At 44.8% G+C, this 19,033-nt stretch overlaps 1 pseudogene; it reads right to left on the bottom strand.

Moving 5' to 3' along the window:
* Positions 1 to 19,033, bottom strand: part of LOC117068007 — a 45,224-nt pseudogene that overhangs the window by 2,603 nt on the left and 23,588 nt on the right.

Genomic DNA, 19,033 nt, shown 5'->3' with positions numbered 1-19,033 from the left:
AAAAGACTTCATCTCAAAAAAGAAAAAAAAGAAAGAAAGAAAGAAAGAAAGAAAGAAAGGAAGAAAGAAGAAAGAAAATTGAAGGCCTGAGAAGTCCTGCAATGGAAAGGAAACCTGTTTAACCTTGTATAAAGGTTAATCAGAGTGTTTTTTGCAAGGAAATGATTTCCCCTCTCTCCCATTCTCCCATAACAACTATTAACATCTCCAGGAACAATTTCCCTTGGAGTTTAGCATTGGAGTTTGGAATATTTGCTATGGGGAGCTATGTTAGGGTTTTTATATTGTTTTGTTTTTTAATTAGGGAAGACACATCGTCTTGTTTTTCACTTTGGAAATGGTGTATGGAGGGAGGGGAGATGAGAGTTAAGAAAAATAATTGTAGCTGTTCCCATGAGAGATCATGATATCTAAAGCGATCTTCCTAAAGAGTGAGGTTGGGCCGGGCGCGGTGGCTCAAGCCTGTAATCCCAGCACTTTGGGAGGCCGAAACGGGCGGGTCACGAGGTCAGGAGATCGAGACCATCGTGGCTAACCCGGTGAAACCCCGTCTCTACTAAAAAATACAAAAAACTAGCCGGGCGAGGTGGCGGGCCCCTGTAGTCCCAGCTACTCCGGAGGCTGAGGCAGGAGAATGGCATAAACCCGGGAGGCGGAGCTTGCAGTGAGCTGAGATCCGGCCATTGCACTCCAGCCTGGGTGACAGAGCCAGACTCCGTCTCAAAAAAAAAAAAAAAAAAAGAGTGAGGTTGACTAGTTCCTTGCTTAAAACCCTACTGACATTCCCTCTGCTGACGGGTTAAGATTCAAACTCCTGAATGTGATTGACAAAACTTCCCATGATCTGGTTCCCACCTGCTTCTCCACTTCTAGCTCCTTTAGAACAAATCCTCAAACAAACAAACAACATTCTCCCCTCAGCCTCAAACCAGAATGACTTATATGCTCCCTCCAGCTGCTCCTGTCTGAGCTCTTCTCATTGGCTGGAATGCAGTTCTTCTTTTGTCCACTTGGCAAATGCTATTCATCTTTCAACAGAGATTAGCCTCTCCAGGAACTTTCCAGACCCATCCCTGACCTCTGCCATCTGTGCAGCCCACCAAGCCCCCTACCCCTGTGTAGAGGGAATCACTTCTGTGTTCCCAGTGCCCCTGTGGTGTAGTTTCCACCTGAGATTCTAAAATGCAAACTCCAGTGTGACACTATTTATGTGTTGTTTGTAATGTAGACTTACAGCCTCACACAGTGCCTGGCCCATAGTAGTGGTCAGTATCATTTGAGTAAAATGTGATGATGGGAACTGATGAGAAAATGTAGAGAAAACGAAAGTTTCGAGAGAAATGGAATGGGTGGAATCAATAGGTCTTGCTGATTGATTGGGTGCAGAGGCTTAGGGAGCTGAGGGACACTCTGAGGTGAGCTCAAGACCTTAGGAGGAGGAGTTTTGATAGAGGGAAAGATGAAGGTCACTTTAACCTTGCTTCTTTTTAAAATTTTTAGTTTTTGTTAAAGTAAGATTTATATACAGTGAAATGCATAGATCTTAATTACACAGTTGGACTAATAATACATGCTGAATTGAAGATGACTATAAGACATTCAGGTGGAGGTATTGTGAAGATGGCCAGCAGTGTGTATCAAAGCACAGAGTCTGGTGCTAGAGACTGAGCTCTGGGGTCCTTGTGGGAAGTGGTACTGGGTGTAGATGAGAGTACCCCCTGGGGTGAGAAGCCAGGGCCAGTCAGCCATTGTGAATTGGAGTCACCTTGGGATACTGGGATATCTGGAGTCTCTCACTAATTACTAGGATGTTTTCATCTTCCTTTGGCTGTTTTCCGCTTTTGTTTTGGCTGGGCTGGGCTTCCTTTTTGTTTATGGGCTGTGAAAGGATTAGAAAGTATACTGGAGAGTGGAAGGGACATGGAATGGGATGGCCACAGTTAATTGGGAATGTGTGTAGAGGACCCACTCTTTGATCTACATGACTACGCTTATGAAAACAGTGTTTCTTTATCCATTCACAGGGAGTCAGTCCATCACTTCCTGAGTGGGCGATGGGGCTCCCATTCCTGGTGACCACCACATACAACAGATGAGGAAAGAATTCTAAAATAAACAGAAATGACTCGTAGTTTAATATGAAAACCAAAAGTGCATTAACCATGCTATCTCTTGGCATCCTGAAGCAGTAGTCATGAACTCATTGGGCAAATAAATGTCCTCAGTTAGAGGTTAGCATTCATTTCTCCCCGAAGTATATTGCATTTAATTAAATGTACAGGAAAAATTCCGGCCAGAGGAGTTATGGTGATGAAACGATCCCTGTCTGGAAGTCTAGACATCTTTGGTTCTTTGCCCAGTTCTCTCTGCTGTGTGACCAAATGCAGGTGATTTCTCTGAGCCTCAGATCCTTCTTTTGTAACCCTCAGAAGATGTCAGTGTCAACCCTGAATTCTGTATTTACTCAATTTCTCAACAAATATTCTTGGCTGGGAGTGGTGGTCAATGCCTGTAATCTCAGCACTTTGGGAGGCTGGGGCAGGTGGATCACTTGAGGTCAGGAGTTTGAGACCAACCTGGAAAACATGGTGAAACCCCATCTCTACATACAAAATATAAATAAATAAATAAATGTAAATCAGCCAAGCATAGTGGTGCATGCCTGTGGTCCCAGTTACTTGAGAGGCTGAAGTGGGCGGATCGCTTGAGCCCAAGAAGTTGAGGCTGCGGTGAGCCATGACTGCACCAATGCGCTCCCACCTGGGTGACAGAGCAATACCCTATCTCAAAAAACAAACAAACAAAAACCCCCAAATATTCTTCCGCTTCTACCCTGTTCTGGGCACTGAGCTGGTTAAAGTCCCTGCTTGAGGCTGGGTACAGTGGCTCACACCTGTAATCCCTGCACTTTGGGAGGCCGAGGAGGGTGGATCACCTGAGGTCAGGAGCTCAAGACCAGCCTGGTCAACATGATGAAACCCCATTGCTACTAAAAAACAAAAAAATAGCTGGATGTGCTGGCGGACACCTGTAATCCCAGCTACTCGGGAGGTTGAGGCAAGAGAATCGTTTGAACCCAGGAGGCGGAGGTTGCAGTAAACCGAGATTGCGCTACTGCGCTCCAGCCTGGGCAACAAGAATGAAACTCCATCTCAAAAAAAAAAAAAAAAAAAAAAATCTCTGCTTGAACAATTTTTTGCTCTATTTCCTGGCCAAACAGCTATCACCCCCAATTCAAAAGTATGGCTCTGTTCTTTACACCAAAGTTGGAAAAGTGGGCTGGTTACCACTCAGGTTCTTTATAAGAATTTTGTTCTGGCTCAGACGACTGGACATAATAGTGCCAATCTGGGGCCGAGTGCAGGGGCTCATGCCTGTAATCCCAGCACTTTGGGAGGCCGAAACGGGAGGGTCACGAGGTCAGGATATCAAGACCATGCTGGTTAACACGGTGAAACCCCATCTCTACTAAAAATACAAAAAATTGTCCAGGCATGGTGGCGGGCACCTGTAGTCGCAGCTACTCGGGAGGCTGAGGCAGGAGAATGGCATGAACCCGGGAGGTGGAGCTTGCAGTGAGCTGAGATCGCACCATTGCACTCCACCCTGGGTGACAGAGTGAGAACTCCATCTCAAAAAAAAAAAAAAAGTGCCAATCTGATGCCAACAGTGGAAGGAATGCTGGGATTGGAGTTGAATAGACCTGGATTTGGGTCTTAACCTTGTCACTTACTAGTTTGTGACCTGGACTGATTTATTTAGCTTCTTTGAGTCTCACTTTTCTCATCTGTTAAGTAGAGATAATAATACCTCCTCCAATTGTTTTCAGAAATAAGATGATGTGTGTGCAAGTGCTTGGTGTTTTCTTCCCTGTTGTCTGAGCGAGCAGCAGGTGCCACTACATCTTCACTTCAGACATTCCAGATACCCAAGCCATTCACTCAAGCCACGACTCGGTTTATAAACAGTTCCTGCAACTTGGAGGACTGAAGTGGTCCCACTTCAGCGTTCCCTCAGCACTCTCCTCTCATTGCATTTCAGAGAGATTTGAAATCAGGCCCATTTCATCGCACTTTCTACAAACTGGGAATGGAGTTTCTAGCAACATTTTCACTCTGGCAATACACTGTGGGTGTACCAGGGAGATAGTGTTAGTTGCATTTTGTCGATAATGTCTAAAGAAAGGTATAGAATTATAGACCACGACAACTGAAAGGGTCTAGAAATTCTGTCATGAGGGCCAACTGCCTTTACAAAGTTATGTCATTTATTATTTTATTGTATTTTTTACGCTTGAGCATTGCTAAGACCCATGGGTAAGTATTTTTCCTTCCAATTTCTATAGGAAATAAGGAAATAATTTCGAAATAAGGCCATCTTTGTTTCACGTGTCCGTGTGAAGAGATCACCAAAGAGGCTTTGTGTGAGCAACAAGGCTGTTTATTTCACCTGGTGCAGGTGAGCAGAGTCCGAAAAAGGCGTCAGCAAAGGTGATGGGATTATCATGAGCTCTTATAGGTTTTGGGATAGGCGGTGGAGTTAAGAGCAATGTTTTGGGAGCCGGGGGGTGGATCTCACAAAGTACATTCTCAAGGGTGGGGAGAATTACAAAGAAACTTCTTAGGGGTGGGGGAGATTACAAAGTACACTGATCAGTTAGGGTGGAGTAGAAACAAATCACAATGGTGGAATGTCATCACTTAAGCTATTTTCACTTCTGTGGATCTTCAGGTGCTTCAAGCGATCTGGATGTATACGTGCAGGTTACTGGGGACATGATGGCTTAGCTTGGATTCAGAGGCCTGACGATCTTTACCACCACCACAACTCCCCTCGCCTTCCCACCATCCAATCGTCCCTTGCCAGTTGCCCCTGACATGCGATTCTGCCTCTGACTTGATTTCCATAAAAACAAAAATAAACAACACTGTAGTGAGTTGAATAGTGTCCTCCCAAAAATTCACGTCCACCTAGAGCAGCAGAATGTGGCCGCATTTGGAAACCAGCTCTTTGAACATGGAATGAGTAAAGTTAAGATGAGGTCACGCTGGAATAGGGTGAGCCCTAAATCCAATGACTGTTGTCTTTGTAAGAGAACACACAAAGACACACAGAAAAAGACGGACACGGTGGCTCACGCCTGTAATCGCAGCACTTTGGGAGGCTGAGGCAGGTGGATCACACGAGGTTGGGAGTTCGAGACCAGCCTGACCAACGTGGAGAAACTCCGTCTCTATTAAAAATAGAAAAAAATAGCTGGGTGTGGTGGCGCATGCCTGTAATTCCAGCTACTTGGGAGGCTGAGACAGGAGATTTGCTTGAACCTGAGAGGCGGAGGTTGCAGTGAGCCGAGATCGCACCATTGCACTCCAGCCTGGGCTACAAGAGCGAAACTCCATCTCAAAAAAAAAAAAAAAAAAGACACAGAAAAATGGCATCCATGTGAAGATGGAAGCAGAATTGGAGTGATGAGGCTAAGGAATACCAAGAATTTACAGGACCAATAGAAGCTAGGAAGAGTCAAGGAAGGATTCTCCCCTAGAGCCTCTGGAAGGAACATGGCCCTACTGACACCTTGATTTTGGACTTCTGGCCTTCAGAACTGTGAGAGAACAAACATCTGTTGTTTTAAGCCTCTCAGCTTGTGGTACATCCATTGTACAGCCCCAGGAAATGAATACACTCCATTTGCATTGGGGCGTGCAGGCACATTTCCTGAGGACTTGAGAGTAAAGGGTAAAACAGAGAGGAATCTGCATTTCAACTTTCCACCCTGCTGTTCCCCTGGCTCTCTCTCCAACCACCCATCTTTCCTTTCCCCTGCTCAACTTGCTTCATCTCTTGTTCCTATGTAGTCCTGAAACTCCAAATTTATCTTACTCTATTATGCAGAACTCCAGCTCCCAAACTCAGCTCCCAGCACACTGTTCAGGTTAGAACCCCCCGCCAGATCATCAGCTGCACAAAAATACATTGCAAAGAATAACAGCCTCCTCTCCAAAGGGAGAGGTGGATTTTAAAAAGCTATTCCTGTCCCCCTTTGGGAAAACTCACTCCTTCTCTATTTCCTGGCCTTCAGCCTAGCAGAGGCAATGTGGTGGGCTGAGCCAGCCTTTACCCTCCCTTACTCGTCAGAATGTTCAGGGTATGGATTGTGGACGTCCAGAGGGACTGTCTGTCAGTCTAGACTGATTGCACTCTTCCCTGTGCCTAGATACTTGCCTAGGATGCTAACATAATTTAGTATCTCCTCAAAGAAGATACTAAAGGAATACAAGAGTTGTCTGTCCATTGAGGAACACTCCATAAGACAATGTCCGTTGAGGAACACTCCATAAGGCAACTCTTAGCCTTTCTTCTTTAAAAGCTTTGTTCAGTTTGTTTGGTCTTTTGCATCTTCAAACAGAAATCACTTATGTTCTACCTCCCCCCCACCCTGTTCCTCCTCCTCCTCTCCCTCCAGCTTCTCCTTCTTCTCCTCATCTCATGTGTAGAGCTTTTAAAAGTTATGTCATTTATTATTTTATTGTACTTTTTATGCTTGAGCATTGCTAAGACCCATGGGTAAGTATTTTTCCTTCCAATTTCTATAGGAAATAAGGAAAATCAAGCCCAGGGTAAAGTTGCCCAAGCTCATCTGTGCTGAAGTCACAGAACTTGCCCTAAATCCTAGGCCAGTACCCTTCCTGCAAATTCCACAGCTTTCTTAGAGTGCTTGTAAGCTATGCCTCTAAGCCTGGAAAAACCCATATAACTTACATCAGCCTTCTTCTTAGAGCTAGAGCTGAAGTTTGGTTCCACTTCAAAACCATGCTGTCTTTTGAGAACAGACTTCTAATTTTAAATGTGTTTGTTTATTGATTTATTTAGAGACAGAGTCTCACGCTGTTGCCCAGGCTGGGGTGCAATGGCGTGATCTTGGCTCACTGCAACCTGCGCCTCCCGTGTTCAAGTGATTCTCCTGCTTCAGCCTTCTGAGTAGCTAGGATTACAGGTGCCCAGCACCACACCTGGCTATGTTCTGTAGTTTTAGTAGAGATGGAGGGTCACCATGTTGGCCAGGCTGGTCTCGAACTCCCGACCTCAGATGATCCACGCGCCTCGGCCTCCCAAAATGCTGGGATTACAGACATGAGCCACTGTGCCCTGCCTACATTTAAATTTATTAATCAAGTTTGAAAACTCTGTATTTTGACTCTGGCTTCAGAGAAATATTCTTTCTAGCTTACACGAATATTTTGAAACTGTCCTTTTTTAAAAAAATCAATAAAAGTTTGCACAAACAACGCGTCCCACAAGAGAAGCTTATGCTATATCCCACGTAAAATGCTTGCTTCAGGTATTAAGATTTCATGGCCTCGGGTGCGGTGGCTCAAGCCTGTAATCCCAGCACTTTGGGAGGCCGAGACGGGCGGATCACGAGGTCAGGAGACCGAGACTATCCTGGCTAACACGGTGAAACCCCGTCTCTACTAAAAAATACAAAAACTAGCCGGGCGTGGTGGCCGGCGCCTGTAGTCCCAGCTACTCGGGAGGCTGAGGCAGGAGCATGGCGTGAACCCGGGAGGCGGAGCTTGCGGTGAGCTGAGATCCCGCCACTGCACTCCAGCCTGGGCGACAGAGCGAGACTCCGTCTCAAAAAAAAAAAAAAAAAAAAAATATTTCATGGCCTCTTGTGCTTGTTAAACCAAAAAATGCAAGCCCATGTAAATGGTTTCTAATGACTAGAAATGTTGCAAAGTCAGGCTGAATTCTGGGCAACTGTAGCACTTTGATAACTTTTTCGATCGCAGATTGTGTGTGTGCGAGTATGTGTGTGTGCATACTTTTTAAAAAAAACCAACCCAGAGAATTCAATGAAGGGGAGCATGAACTCTTAGTTTTGACTCAATTTCACTTCAATTGATCCATTCAGAAATGTTCAAAAAGTCTCTTTTCTAGTTCCGACATTGATGTCCGTTTTGTAATCACTTACCTAGGTCTGCCATGCAATGAACCATGCATCTACTGTTGAGTCTTGGGGTTCAGAATGCCATTAACATCTACTGGGAACCGACTGTGCCGATTACTATGCTGTGCATATGTTACACCATTTAACCCTCATACCTGGCACCTTCACTACTACACACTGAGTCCCAGCCACCTTCCTCTCACTTTGATTATAGCCAGAATCAGCTTGCTGGCCTCTCTGCATGCACCTCTGCCCCTGCCCCTTGCAGTCTCTTCTCAACCCAGCAGCTGGAGTGATCTGCACAAATGTGAAATCAGTTTATGTTGTTCCTCTACTCCAAACTCTCCAATGGCTTCTCAGCCTGTTTAGAGTAGCAGCAAGTGTTTAATAACAGCCATGCCATCTTCTTTACCCCAAACCCCACCCCATTTCTGCCCTCTCTTCCTACCCTTCTCTCTCTTTCTCCTGTTTCAGTTGCTCTGTGCCTCTCACTGTTCCTCAAACATGTCATGCAACTTTCTTCCATTGGTTCACTGGTCAAGCAAAGTTTAAAGCACGCATATTATATTTCATCTATTAAGCGAGCCAAGTGGGAGATAATTTGTTTCAGACAACAAGTTAGTGATCTATTGGTTGGGGGAAAAATTCAAAAATTCATAATAATCTATTTTTCCCCAGCAATCTTTGCTGTTGGAAGGTCTATCAAAGACAGGTTTCCATCATAAATTGAAAAAGTCAAGGTTAGTGAGGCAGATCATTTTTATCCCAATAATGCCTATTGCTGGGAGACTGTCCATTTTCACCTACTGTACAATGTTAAGAATTGTGAAGTTTGGCCGGGCGCAGTGGCTCAAGCCTGTAATCCCAGCACTTTGGGAGGCCGAGACGGGCGGATCACGAGGTCAGGAGATCGAGACCATCCTGGCTAATACGGTGAAACCCCGTCTCTACTAAAAAAATACAAAAAACTAGCCGGGCGTGGTGGCAGGCGCCTGTAGTCCCAGCTACTCGGGAGGCGGAGCTTGCGGTGAGCTGAGATCCGGCCACTGCACTCCAGCCTGGGCGACAGAGCGAGACTCCGTCTCAAAAAAAAAAAAAAAAAAAAAAAGAATTGTGAAGTTTAAGTTACGAGAATCTAGTACCTGTGATTCACTTATTGAACCACTGAGTGAGCAGTAATGTAATGCTTGAAAACTAAGGCTGCCATGAATAGTCAGAAAATGAATCATTTGGGGAAATATATTTCAGATAATTCAGAAAATACTTTTTGAAGCACTAAATCTTTAAAATTAGCCATTTTGGTGGATGTGAACAATGAAGTATTGACTACCTTCTCTCTTAGTTGCCAGACTCCACCATGTATAAAGTTTTACTTGATGATGATTTGGATAAACATGGGTGGCATAATCCAGTGTGGAAGTTTGTTTGCCCGTACACTGAATGGCACCAGGCTAGTGTACTTCTTGGATCCTCATGTCTTCTTTGTATAATTTTACATGGACATTTGGGAAGAGAAAAAGAAGTCATAAATAAGCAATTTTCAGCCTGAGAATTTTCAGCCTGAGCCTCAGCCATTGTGACGCTTCAAAGGGAGAGGTAAGGTCATGTGCTAACTATAAGTGAAGGAGTCTTAGGTGATTTTTAAAACCTCCTTCTCAGCTGGACGTGGTGGCTCATGCCTGTAATCCCAGCACTTTGGGAGGCTGAAGTGAGTGGATCACCTGAGGTCAGGAGTTCGAGACCAGCTTGGCCAACATAGAGAAACCTCGTCTCTACTAAAAATACAAAATTGGCCAGGTGTGGTGGCACGTGCCTGTAATCCCACCTACTCGAGCCTGAGGCAGGAGAATCGCTTGAAGCCAGGAGGCAGAGGTTGAAATGAGCCGAAGTTGTGCCATTCCACTGTAACCGGGGAAACAGGAGCAAAGCTCCATCTCGAAAACAAACAAGCAAAAACAAAAACAAAAACAAAAAAGCCTCCTCCATTCTGTTTCTACTGCAACAGCATCCAACAGCTCTAGAGTATTGATAGTATTGGCTACTTACAGAACGTGGGGCCAGAGACACCTTGACACACTATTAGACCGAACAGAGGGAGAACAACCAAAGAAAGGATGGAGGGGTACTGTACATAAATTCCATTCACTTATGACTTGTTTATAGGAAGCTCCATTCATGACACTGAAATTGTCATTCAGCCCAAGACCAACAGAACTTGCCAGTGTAAATATTTCTACATACTGTCTATTATTGTAAAGTGGTCTTCATTATATAATTTACATTTAAGTAATGCTTTAGAGCGGTGGTACCCAATCTCTTTGCATCGGTTTTGTGAAAGACAATTTTTCCATGGACTGGGGATGGGGGGATGGTTTCTGGATGATTCAAGTGCATTACGTTTATCGTGCACTGTATTAGTATTATATGAAATAATTATACATCTCACCGTAATGTAGAATAAGCAGGAGGCCTGCGTTTCTTTTTCTGTAACTAGACAGTCCCATCTGGGGGTGATGGGAGACAGTGACAGATCATCAGGCATTAAGTTCTCATAAGGAACACGCAACCTAGATCCCTCACATGTGCGGTTCACAATAGGGTCTGCGCTCCTATGAGAATCTAATGCTGCCAGTGATCTCACAGAAGGCAGAGCTCAGGCAGTAATATGAGTGATGCAGAGCAGCTGTGAATACAGATGAAGCCTCAGCTGCTGGCCTGCTGTGCACCTCCTTCTGTGTGGCCCACTTTCTAACAGGCCACGGACTGGACAGTTCATGGCCTGGGATCTGGGGACCCCTGATTTACAGTGTACAAAATACTTTTGTATTTCTTCTTTCACTCACCAAGTATATGTTCAGGATATATATCACTGCTTTACAGTGGACGTTAGGAATGTAAAGATGCTATATGGCCCCAATCCTCCCCATTTTCTTTCTTTTTTTTTTTTTTTGAGACGGAGTCTCGCTCTGTTGCCAGGCTGTAGTGCAGTGGCGACATCAAGGGTCCCTGCAACAACTGACTCCCAGATTCGAGCGATTCTCCTGCCTCAGCCTTCCGAGTAGCTGGGATTACAGGCGCCCACCACCAAGCCTGGCTAATTTTTTGTATTTTTCATAAAGATGGGATTTCGCCAGGTTGACCAGGCTGGTCATGACCTCATGATCCACCCACCTCGGACTCCCAAAGTGCTGGGATTACAGGTGTGAGCTACCGTGCCAGACCAAATACCCTTTATTTCTTTCTTTTGCCTGATTGCTCTGGCCAGAACTTCCAATACTATGGTGAATAGGAGTGGTGAGAGAGGGCATCCTTGTCTTGTGCCGATTTTCAAAGGGAATGCTTCCAGCTTTTTCCCTTTCAGTATGATATCAGCTGTGGATCTGTGAAGGGGTGGCCTGCCCCTCCACACCCGTGGGCGTTTCTCGTTAGGTGGAACGAGAGACTTGAGAAAAGAAATGAGACACAGAGACAAAGTATAGAGAAAGAAAAAGTGGGCCCAGGGGACCGGCGCTCAGCATACAGAGGACTCACGCTGGCACCGGTCTCTGAGTTCCCTCAGTATTTATTGATCATTATCTTTACCATCTTAGAAAAAGGGAAGTGGCAGGATAATAGGGTCATCGTGGGGAGGTCAGCAGTAAGACATATGAATAAAGATCTCTGTGACATAAGTTTAAGGAAAAGTGCTGTGCCTTGATATGCATATGTAAACATCTCCATAAACCTTTTTAGTGCATAAGGAGCAGCATTGCCACTAGCACGTCCCACCTTCAGCCCTAAGGCGGTTTTTTCCTTTCAGTAAACAGAACATACAATCGGGTTTTACACGAAGATGTTCCATTGCCCAGGGACAGGCAGGAGACAGATGCTTTTCTCTTTTTTTTTTTTTTTTTTTTTTGAGACGGAGTCTTGCTCTGTCACCCAGGCTGGAGTGCAGTGGCCGGATCTCAGCTCACTGCATGCTCTGCCTCCCGGGTTTACGCCCTTCTCCTGCCTCAGCCTCCCAAGTAGCTGGGACTACAGGCGCCCGCCACCTCGCCCGGCTAGTTTTTTGTATTTTTTAGTAGAGACGGGGTTTCACCGTGTTAGCCAGGATAGTCTCGATCTCCTGACCTCTTGATCCGCCCGTCTTGGCCTCCCAAAGTGCTGGGATTACAGGCTTGAGCCACCGCGCCCGGCCGCTTTTCTCTATCTCAACTGCCAAGAGGCCTTCTTTCCTCTTACACTAATCCTCCTCAGCACAGACCCTTCATGGGTGTCAGGCTGGGGGACGATCAGGTCTTTCCTTTCCTGTGAGGCCATATTTCAGGCTATCACATGTGGAGAAACCTTGGACAATACCTAGCTTTGCTAGGCAGAGGTCCCTGGGTACTTGAGATTAAGAGAATGGTGATGACTTTTCACAAGCATACTGCCTTCAGGCACTTATTTAACAAAGCACACCCTGCACACCCAAAATCCATTAAACCTTGAGTCACCACAGCACAAGTCTCTTGCAAGGACAAGGTTGGGGGTAGGGTCACAGATTAACAGCATCTCAAATACAGAACAAAATGGAGTCTCTTATGTCTACTTTTTTCTATATAGACACAGTAACAGTCTGATCTTTCTTTTCCCCACAGATCTGTCATAAAGAGCTCTTATTATTTTGAGATATGTTCCATCCATACTTAGTTTATTGAGAGTTTTTAGCATGAAGGGGCGTTGAATTTTATCAAAGGCCTTTTCTGCATCTACTGAGATAATCATGTGGTTTTTGTCATTGGTTCTGTTTATGTGATGGATTACGTTTATTGATTTGCGTATGTTGCACCAACCTTGCACCCCAGGGATGAAGCCAACTTAATCGTGGTGGAGAAGCTTTTTGATGTGCTGCTGGATTTGGTTTGTCCGTAGTTTATTGAGGATTTTCGCATCCTGAATTTTTCTTTTTGTGTTGTTTCTCTGCCAGGTTTTGGTATCAGGATGATGCTGGCCTCATAAAATGAGTGAGGGAGGAGTTCCTCTTTTTTCTATTGCTTGGAATAGTTTCAGAAGGAATGATACCAGCTCCCCTTTGAACCTCTGGTACAATCCGTCTGGACCTGGACTTTTTTTGGTTGGTAGGCTATTAATTACTGCCTCAATTTCAGAACTTCTTATTGGTCTATTCAAGGATTCAACTTTCTCCTGGTTTAGACGTGGGAGGGTGTATGTGTCTAGGAATGTATCCATTTCTTGTAGATTTTCTAGTTTATTTGCATAGAGGTATTTATAGTATTCTCTAATGGTAGTTTGTGTTTCTGTGGAATCAATGGTGATATCCCCTTTATCATTTTTTATTGTGTCTGTTTGATTCTTCTCTCTTTTTTTCTTTATGAGTCTGGCTAGCCAGTCTATCTATTTTGTTGATCTTTTCAAAAAACCAACTCCTGGATTCATTGACTTTTTTTTGCAGGGTTTTTCATGTATCTCCTTCAGTTCTGCTCTGATCTTAGTTACTTCTTGTCTTCTGCTAGCTTTTGAATTTGTTTGTTCTTGCTTCTCTAGTTCTTTTAATTGTGATGTGAGGGTGTTGATTTTAGATCTTTCCTGCTTTCTCTTGTGGGCATTTAGTGCAATAAATTTCCCTCTATACACTGCTTTAGCTATGTCCCAGAGATTCTGCTACATTGTAGCAGAATCTCTGGGACATACAGTTTCCATGTAGTTGTGCAGTGTTGACTGAGTTCCTTAATCCTGAGTTCTAATTTGATTGCATTGTGACCTGAGAGAGTGTTTGTTATGATTTCTGTTCTTTTGCATTTGTTGAGGAGTGTTTTACTTCCAATTATGTAGTGAGTTTTAGAATAAGTGCAACGTGGTGCTGAGAAGAATGTATATGCTGTTGATTTGGGGTGGAGAGTTCTGTAGATGTTTATTAGGTCTGCCTGGTCCAGAGCTGAGTTGAAGTCCTGAATATCCTTGTTAATTTTGTCTTATTGATCTGTCTGATACTGGTGGTGGAGTGTTAAAAGTCTCCCACTATTATTATTATTTTTTTATTTTTATTTTATTTTTATTTTTTTTGAGAGGAGTCTCGCTCTGTCGCCCAGGCTGGAGTGCAGTGGCCCAATCTCAGCTCACCGCAAGTTCCGCCACCCAGGTTTACACCATTCTCCTGCCTCAGCCTCCCAAGTAGCTGGGACTACAGGCACCCGCCACCTCGCCCGGCTAGTTTTATGTATTTTTTAGTAGAGATGGGGTTTCACCATGTTAGCCAGGATTGTCTCGATCTCCTGACCTCGTGATCTGCTTGTCTCGGCCTCCCAAAGTGCTGGGATTACAGGCTTGAGCCACCGTGCCTGGCCCATGTCTCCCACTATTATTATGTGGGAGTCTAAGTCTCTTTGTAGGTCTCTGAGAACTTGCTTTATGAACCTGGGTGCTCCTGTATTGGGTGCATATATTTTTAGGATAGTTAGTTCTTCTCGTTGCATTGATCCCATCTCCATTATGTAATGTCCTTCTTTATATCTCTTTTGATCTTCATTGGTTTAAAGTCTGTTTTATCAGAGACTAGGATTGCAACCCCTGCTTGTTTTCTGTTTTCCATTTGCTTGGTAAATATTCCTTTATCCCTTTATCTATTTTTATTTTTTTATTTTTTATTTTTTGGAGATGGAGTCTCGCCATGTCACCCAGACTGGAGAGCAGTGGTGTGATCTCAGCTCACTGCAAGCTGTGCATCCTGGGTTCGTGCCATTCTCCTGCCTCAGCCTCCCAAGTAGCTGGGACTACAGGCACCTGCCACCACACCCAGCTAATTTTTTTGTAGTTTTCAGTAGAGACAGGGTTTCACCATGTTAGCCAGGATGGTCTCAATCTCCTGAACTCGTGATCTGCCCGCCTCGGCCTCCCAAAGTGCTGGGATTACAGGCGTGAGCCACTGCGCCCAGCCGATCCCTTTATTTTGAGCCTATGTGTGTCTTTGCACATGAGATGAGGCTCCTGAATACAGCACGTCAATGAGTCTTGACTCTTTGTCCAATTTGCCAGTCTGTGTCTTTTAATTGGGGTATGTAGCCCATTTACATTTAAGTTTAAAACTGTTATATGTGAATTTGATCCTGTCATTATGATACTAGCTGGTTATTTGGCCCATTAGATGATGCCATTTCTTCATAGTGTCGATGGTCTTTACAATTTGGTTTGTTTTTTCAGTGGCCGATATCGATTTTTTCCTTTCTATGTTTAGTGCTTCCTTCAGGAGCTCTTGTAAGGCAGGCCTGGTGGTAACAAAATCCCTCAGCATTTGCTTGTCTGTAAGGGATGTTATTTCTCCTTCGCTTATGAAGCTTACTTTGGCTGGATATAAAATTCTGGGTTGAAAATTCTTTTCTTTAAGAATGTTGAATATTGGCCCCCACTCTCTTCTGGCTTGTACGGTTTCTGCAGAGAGATCCACTGTTAGTCTGATGGGCTTCCCTTGGTGAATAACCTGACTTTTTTCTCTGGCTGCCCTTAACATTTTTTTCTTGATTTAAACCTTGGTGAATCTGACGATTATGTGTCTTGGAGATGCTCTTCTTGGGGAGTATCTTTGTGGTGTTCTCTGTATTTCTGGAATTTGAATGTTGGCCTGTCTTGCTAGGTTGGGGAAGTTCTCCTGGAGAATATCCTGAAGAGGGTTTTCCAACTACGTTCCATTCTCCCTGTCACTTTCAGATACACCAATCAAACATAGGTTTGGTCTTTCCACATAGTCCCATATTTCTTGGAGGCTTTTTTTTTTTTTTTTTTTTTTTTTGAGACGGAGTCTTGCTCTGCCACCCAGGCTGGAGTGCAGTGGCCGGATCTCAGCTCACTGCAAGCTCCGCCTCCCGGGTTTACGCCATTCTCCTGCCTCAGCCTCCCGAGTAGCTGGGACTACAGGCGCCCGCCTCGTCGCCCGGCTAGTTTTTTGTATTTTTTTAAGTAGAGACAGGGTTTCACCGTATTAGCCAGGATGGTCTCGATCTCCTGACCTCGTGATCCGCCCGTCTCGGCCTCCCAAAGTGCTGGGATTACAGGCTTGAGCCACCGCGCCCGGCCTTCTTGGAGGCTTTGTTCGTTCCTTTTCATTCTTTTTCCTCTAATCTTGTCTTCATGCTTCATTTCCTTAAGTTGATCTTGAATATCTGATATCCTTTCTTCTGCTTCAGCAGTTTGGCTACTCATACTTGTGTATGCTTCATGAAGTTCTTGTGATGTTGGTGACCTTAGGATGGGGTTTCTGAGTGGACATCTGTTTTGTTGATGTTGATGTTTTCCTTTCTGCTTTTTAGTTTTCCTTCTAACAGTCAGGCCTCTCTGCTGTAGGTCTGCTGGAGTTTGCTGGAGGTCCACTCCAGATTGTTTGCCTGGGTATCACCAGAGAAGCCTGCGGAACAGCAAAGACTGCTGCCTGTTCCTTCTTCTGGAAGCTTCCTCCCAGAGGGGCACCTGCCAGATGCCAGCCAGAGCTCTCCTGTATGAGGTGTCTGTGGACCCCTGCTGGGAGGTGTCTCCCAGTCAGGAGGTACAGGGGTCAGGGACCCACTTTAGGAGGCAATCTGTTCCTTAGCAGAGGTCGAGTGCTGTGCTGGGAGATCCATTGCTCTCTTCAGAGCTAGCAGGCAGGGACGTTTAAGTCTGCTGAAGCTGTACCCACAGCCATCCCTTTCCCCAGGTGCTCTGTCCTAGGGAGATGGGGTTTTATCTATATGCCCCTGACTGGGGTTGCTGCCTTTTTTTCAGAGATGCCCTGCCCAGAGTGGAGGAATCTAGAGAGGCAATCTGGCCACAGCCACTCTCCCGTGCTGTGGTGATTTCCACCCAGTCCAGACTTCCCAGCCCTCTTAGCACTGTCACGGGAAAATCGCCTACTCAAGCCTCAGTAATGGTGGAGGCCCCTCCCCCAACCAAACTCTAGCATCTCAGGTTGACTTCAGAAGGCTGTGCTGGCAGGAAGAATTTCAAGCCAGTGGATCTTAGCTTGCTGGGCTCCATGGGGGTGGGATCTGCAGAGCTAGACCACTTGGCTCCCTGGGTTCAGCCTCCTTTCCAGGGGAGTGAATGATTCTGCTTCGCTGGCATTCCAGGCACCATTGGGGAATGAAAAAAAAACTCCTGCAGCTAGCTCAGTGTCTGCCCAAATGGTCGCCCAGTTTTGTGCTTGAAACCCAGGACCTGGTGGTATAGGCACCTGAGGGAATCCCCTGGTCTCTGGGTTGTGAAGACCATGAGAAAAGCATAGCATCTGGGCCAGAGTGCACCGTTCCTCACGGCACCATCTCTCAAGGCTTCCCTTGGCTAGGGAAGGGAGTTCCTTGACTCCTTGTACTTCCTGGGTGAGGCGACACTGCACCCTGCTTCTGCTTGCCTTTCATGGACTTTACCCACTGTCTAACCAGTCCCAGTGAGATGAACTGGGTACCTCGGAGTGTAATGCAGAAATCACCCACCTTCTGCATTGATCTCGCTGCGAGCTCTTTCTATTTTGCCATCTTGCCAGCCATCGTATACATGTATTAATTCATAACAGGCATTTATTATTAATCTTCTCATGTTATAGGTCAAGACACAAGAGATGTAGAGAAGATAGAACAGCCAAGGCCCCTTGGCTCAGAGCAGGGGATCCAGGTCAGCACTCTGCCTCCAAGAGTCAGCGCTCCAACCCCCACTGAAGGAATTGCCAGGAAGATGGAATGAGATGGGAAGCAATCCCCAAACACAGCGATTTCCATTATGTTCATATAATGGCAGGGGATGAGGAGCCCCATCAGACATCTGGGGTGATGAGACATCCAGGGTGGGGTTTCCTGCTAAATGCAACTTTTACAAGGAAATACAGATGAACCCAGGAAAAGGTTTAGGAGCCTGACTAAAGTTTGGTCAAGTGAAGAATCATTATCAAATCTCTCTTTCTCTCTCTCTCTCTCTCCCCCCATTTCTATCTCTGTTGATGTATCATCTATTTATCATCTATCTGTATAATCAAAGCAGCAGAAATTTCAATGATTCCACATTAAGTAACTTTGTGAGGCTCACAGAAAAAAATAACATTTCTTTATTCCTTTCCATTCCTCCCTAATCTCTCTAAATCCAACTAGTCAACACCTCAAACCTTAAAGACATTTATGTCAACTCCCCTTATAAGGCATAAAATGAAATTTCCATGTCTTTCGTTGCCCTAAAGTTCCATCTTTCATGTATTTTAGAGTGTATTTGTACCATTTTCAAAATATAGTCCTGCACTGCATAATGACATTATTGTCAATAATGAATCACACGTAAGACAGTGGCCCCATTAAGATTATGATGGAAATGTCGCCTAGTGACATACATCATAGGTGTTATAATGTCACAGGGCAATGCATTACTTACATGTTTGTGGTGATGTGGGTGTGAACATGCAATTATGTACAGTGCATAATGCTTCATGAAAATAATAAATGATGTTAATGTTTTCTGTAGTTAATATCTTATAATTCTTGTTGTTATTTTAGAGTATATGCTTACTACTTTTTTTTAAGGTTAACTGTGAAACAGGCTCAGGGGAGGTCCTTCAGGTTTCCAGAAGAAGGCACTATTATCATAGGAGATGACAGCTCCATGTGTGTTACTGCCCTTGAAGACCTTCCAGTGGGACAAGATGTGGAGGTGGAGAACAGTGATACTAATGATCCGGATCCTGCTTAGGCTTAGGAGAAAGTGTGTAGTTGTGTCATAGTTTTTAACAAAAAGTTTTTAAAAATAAATTAAATAAATAATAGAAAAAAGCTTGTAGAATAAGGTTACAAGGAAGGGAAATATTTTTATATAGTTATATACTTTGTGTAGTTTTCTGTTTATTTATTTGTTTGAGAGAGGGTCTCATGCTGTCACTCAGGTTGGAGTTCAGTGGAGCAATCAGGGCTCACTGCAGCCTCAACCTCCTGGACTCCAGTGATCCCCATATCTCAGGAGGACACCAGTCCTCCAGGCAGACACCAGGCCCCAGGTGAACCCTGGACTCAAGGTGTACACCAGGACCCAAGTTGACAATCAGACTCCAGATGAACACCAAGGCCCTAGGTGGACAGCAGGCCCATGTTGAACACC

The sequence above is a fragment of the Trachypithecus francoisi genome, unplaced genomic scaffold, assembly GCF_009764315.1.
Source record: "Trachypithecus francoisi isolate TF-2019V2 unplaced genomic scaffold, Tfra_2.0 Lachesis_group20, whole genome shotgun sequence".
NCBI lineage: Eukaryota > Metazoa > Chordata > Mammalia > Primates > Cercopithecidae > Trachypithecus > Trachypithecus francoisi.
Note: the sequence above shows the minus strand (reverse complement) of the source record. Positions and strands in the feature narration are given on the sequence as shown.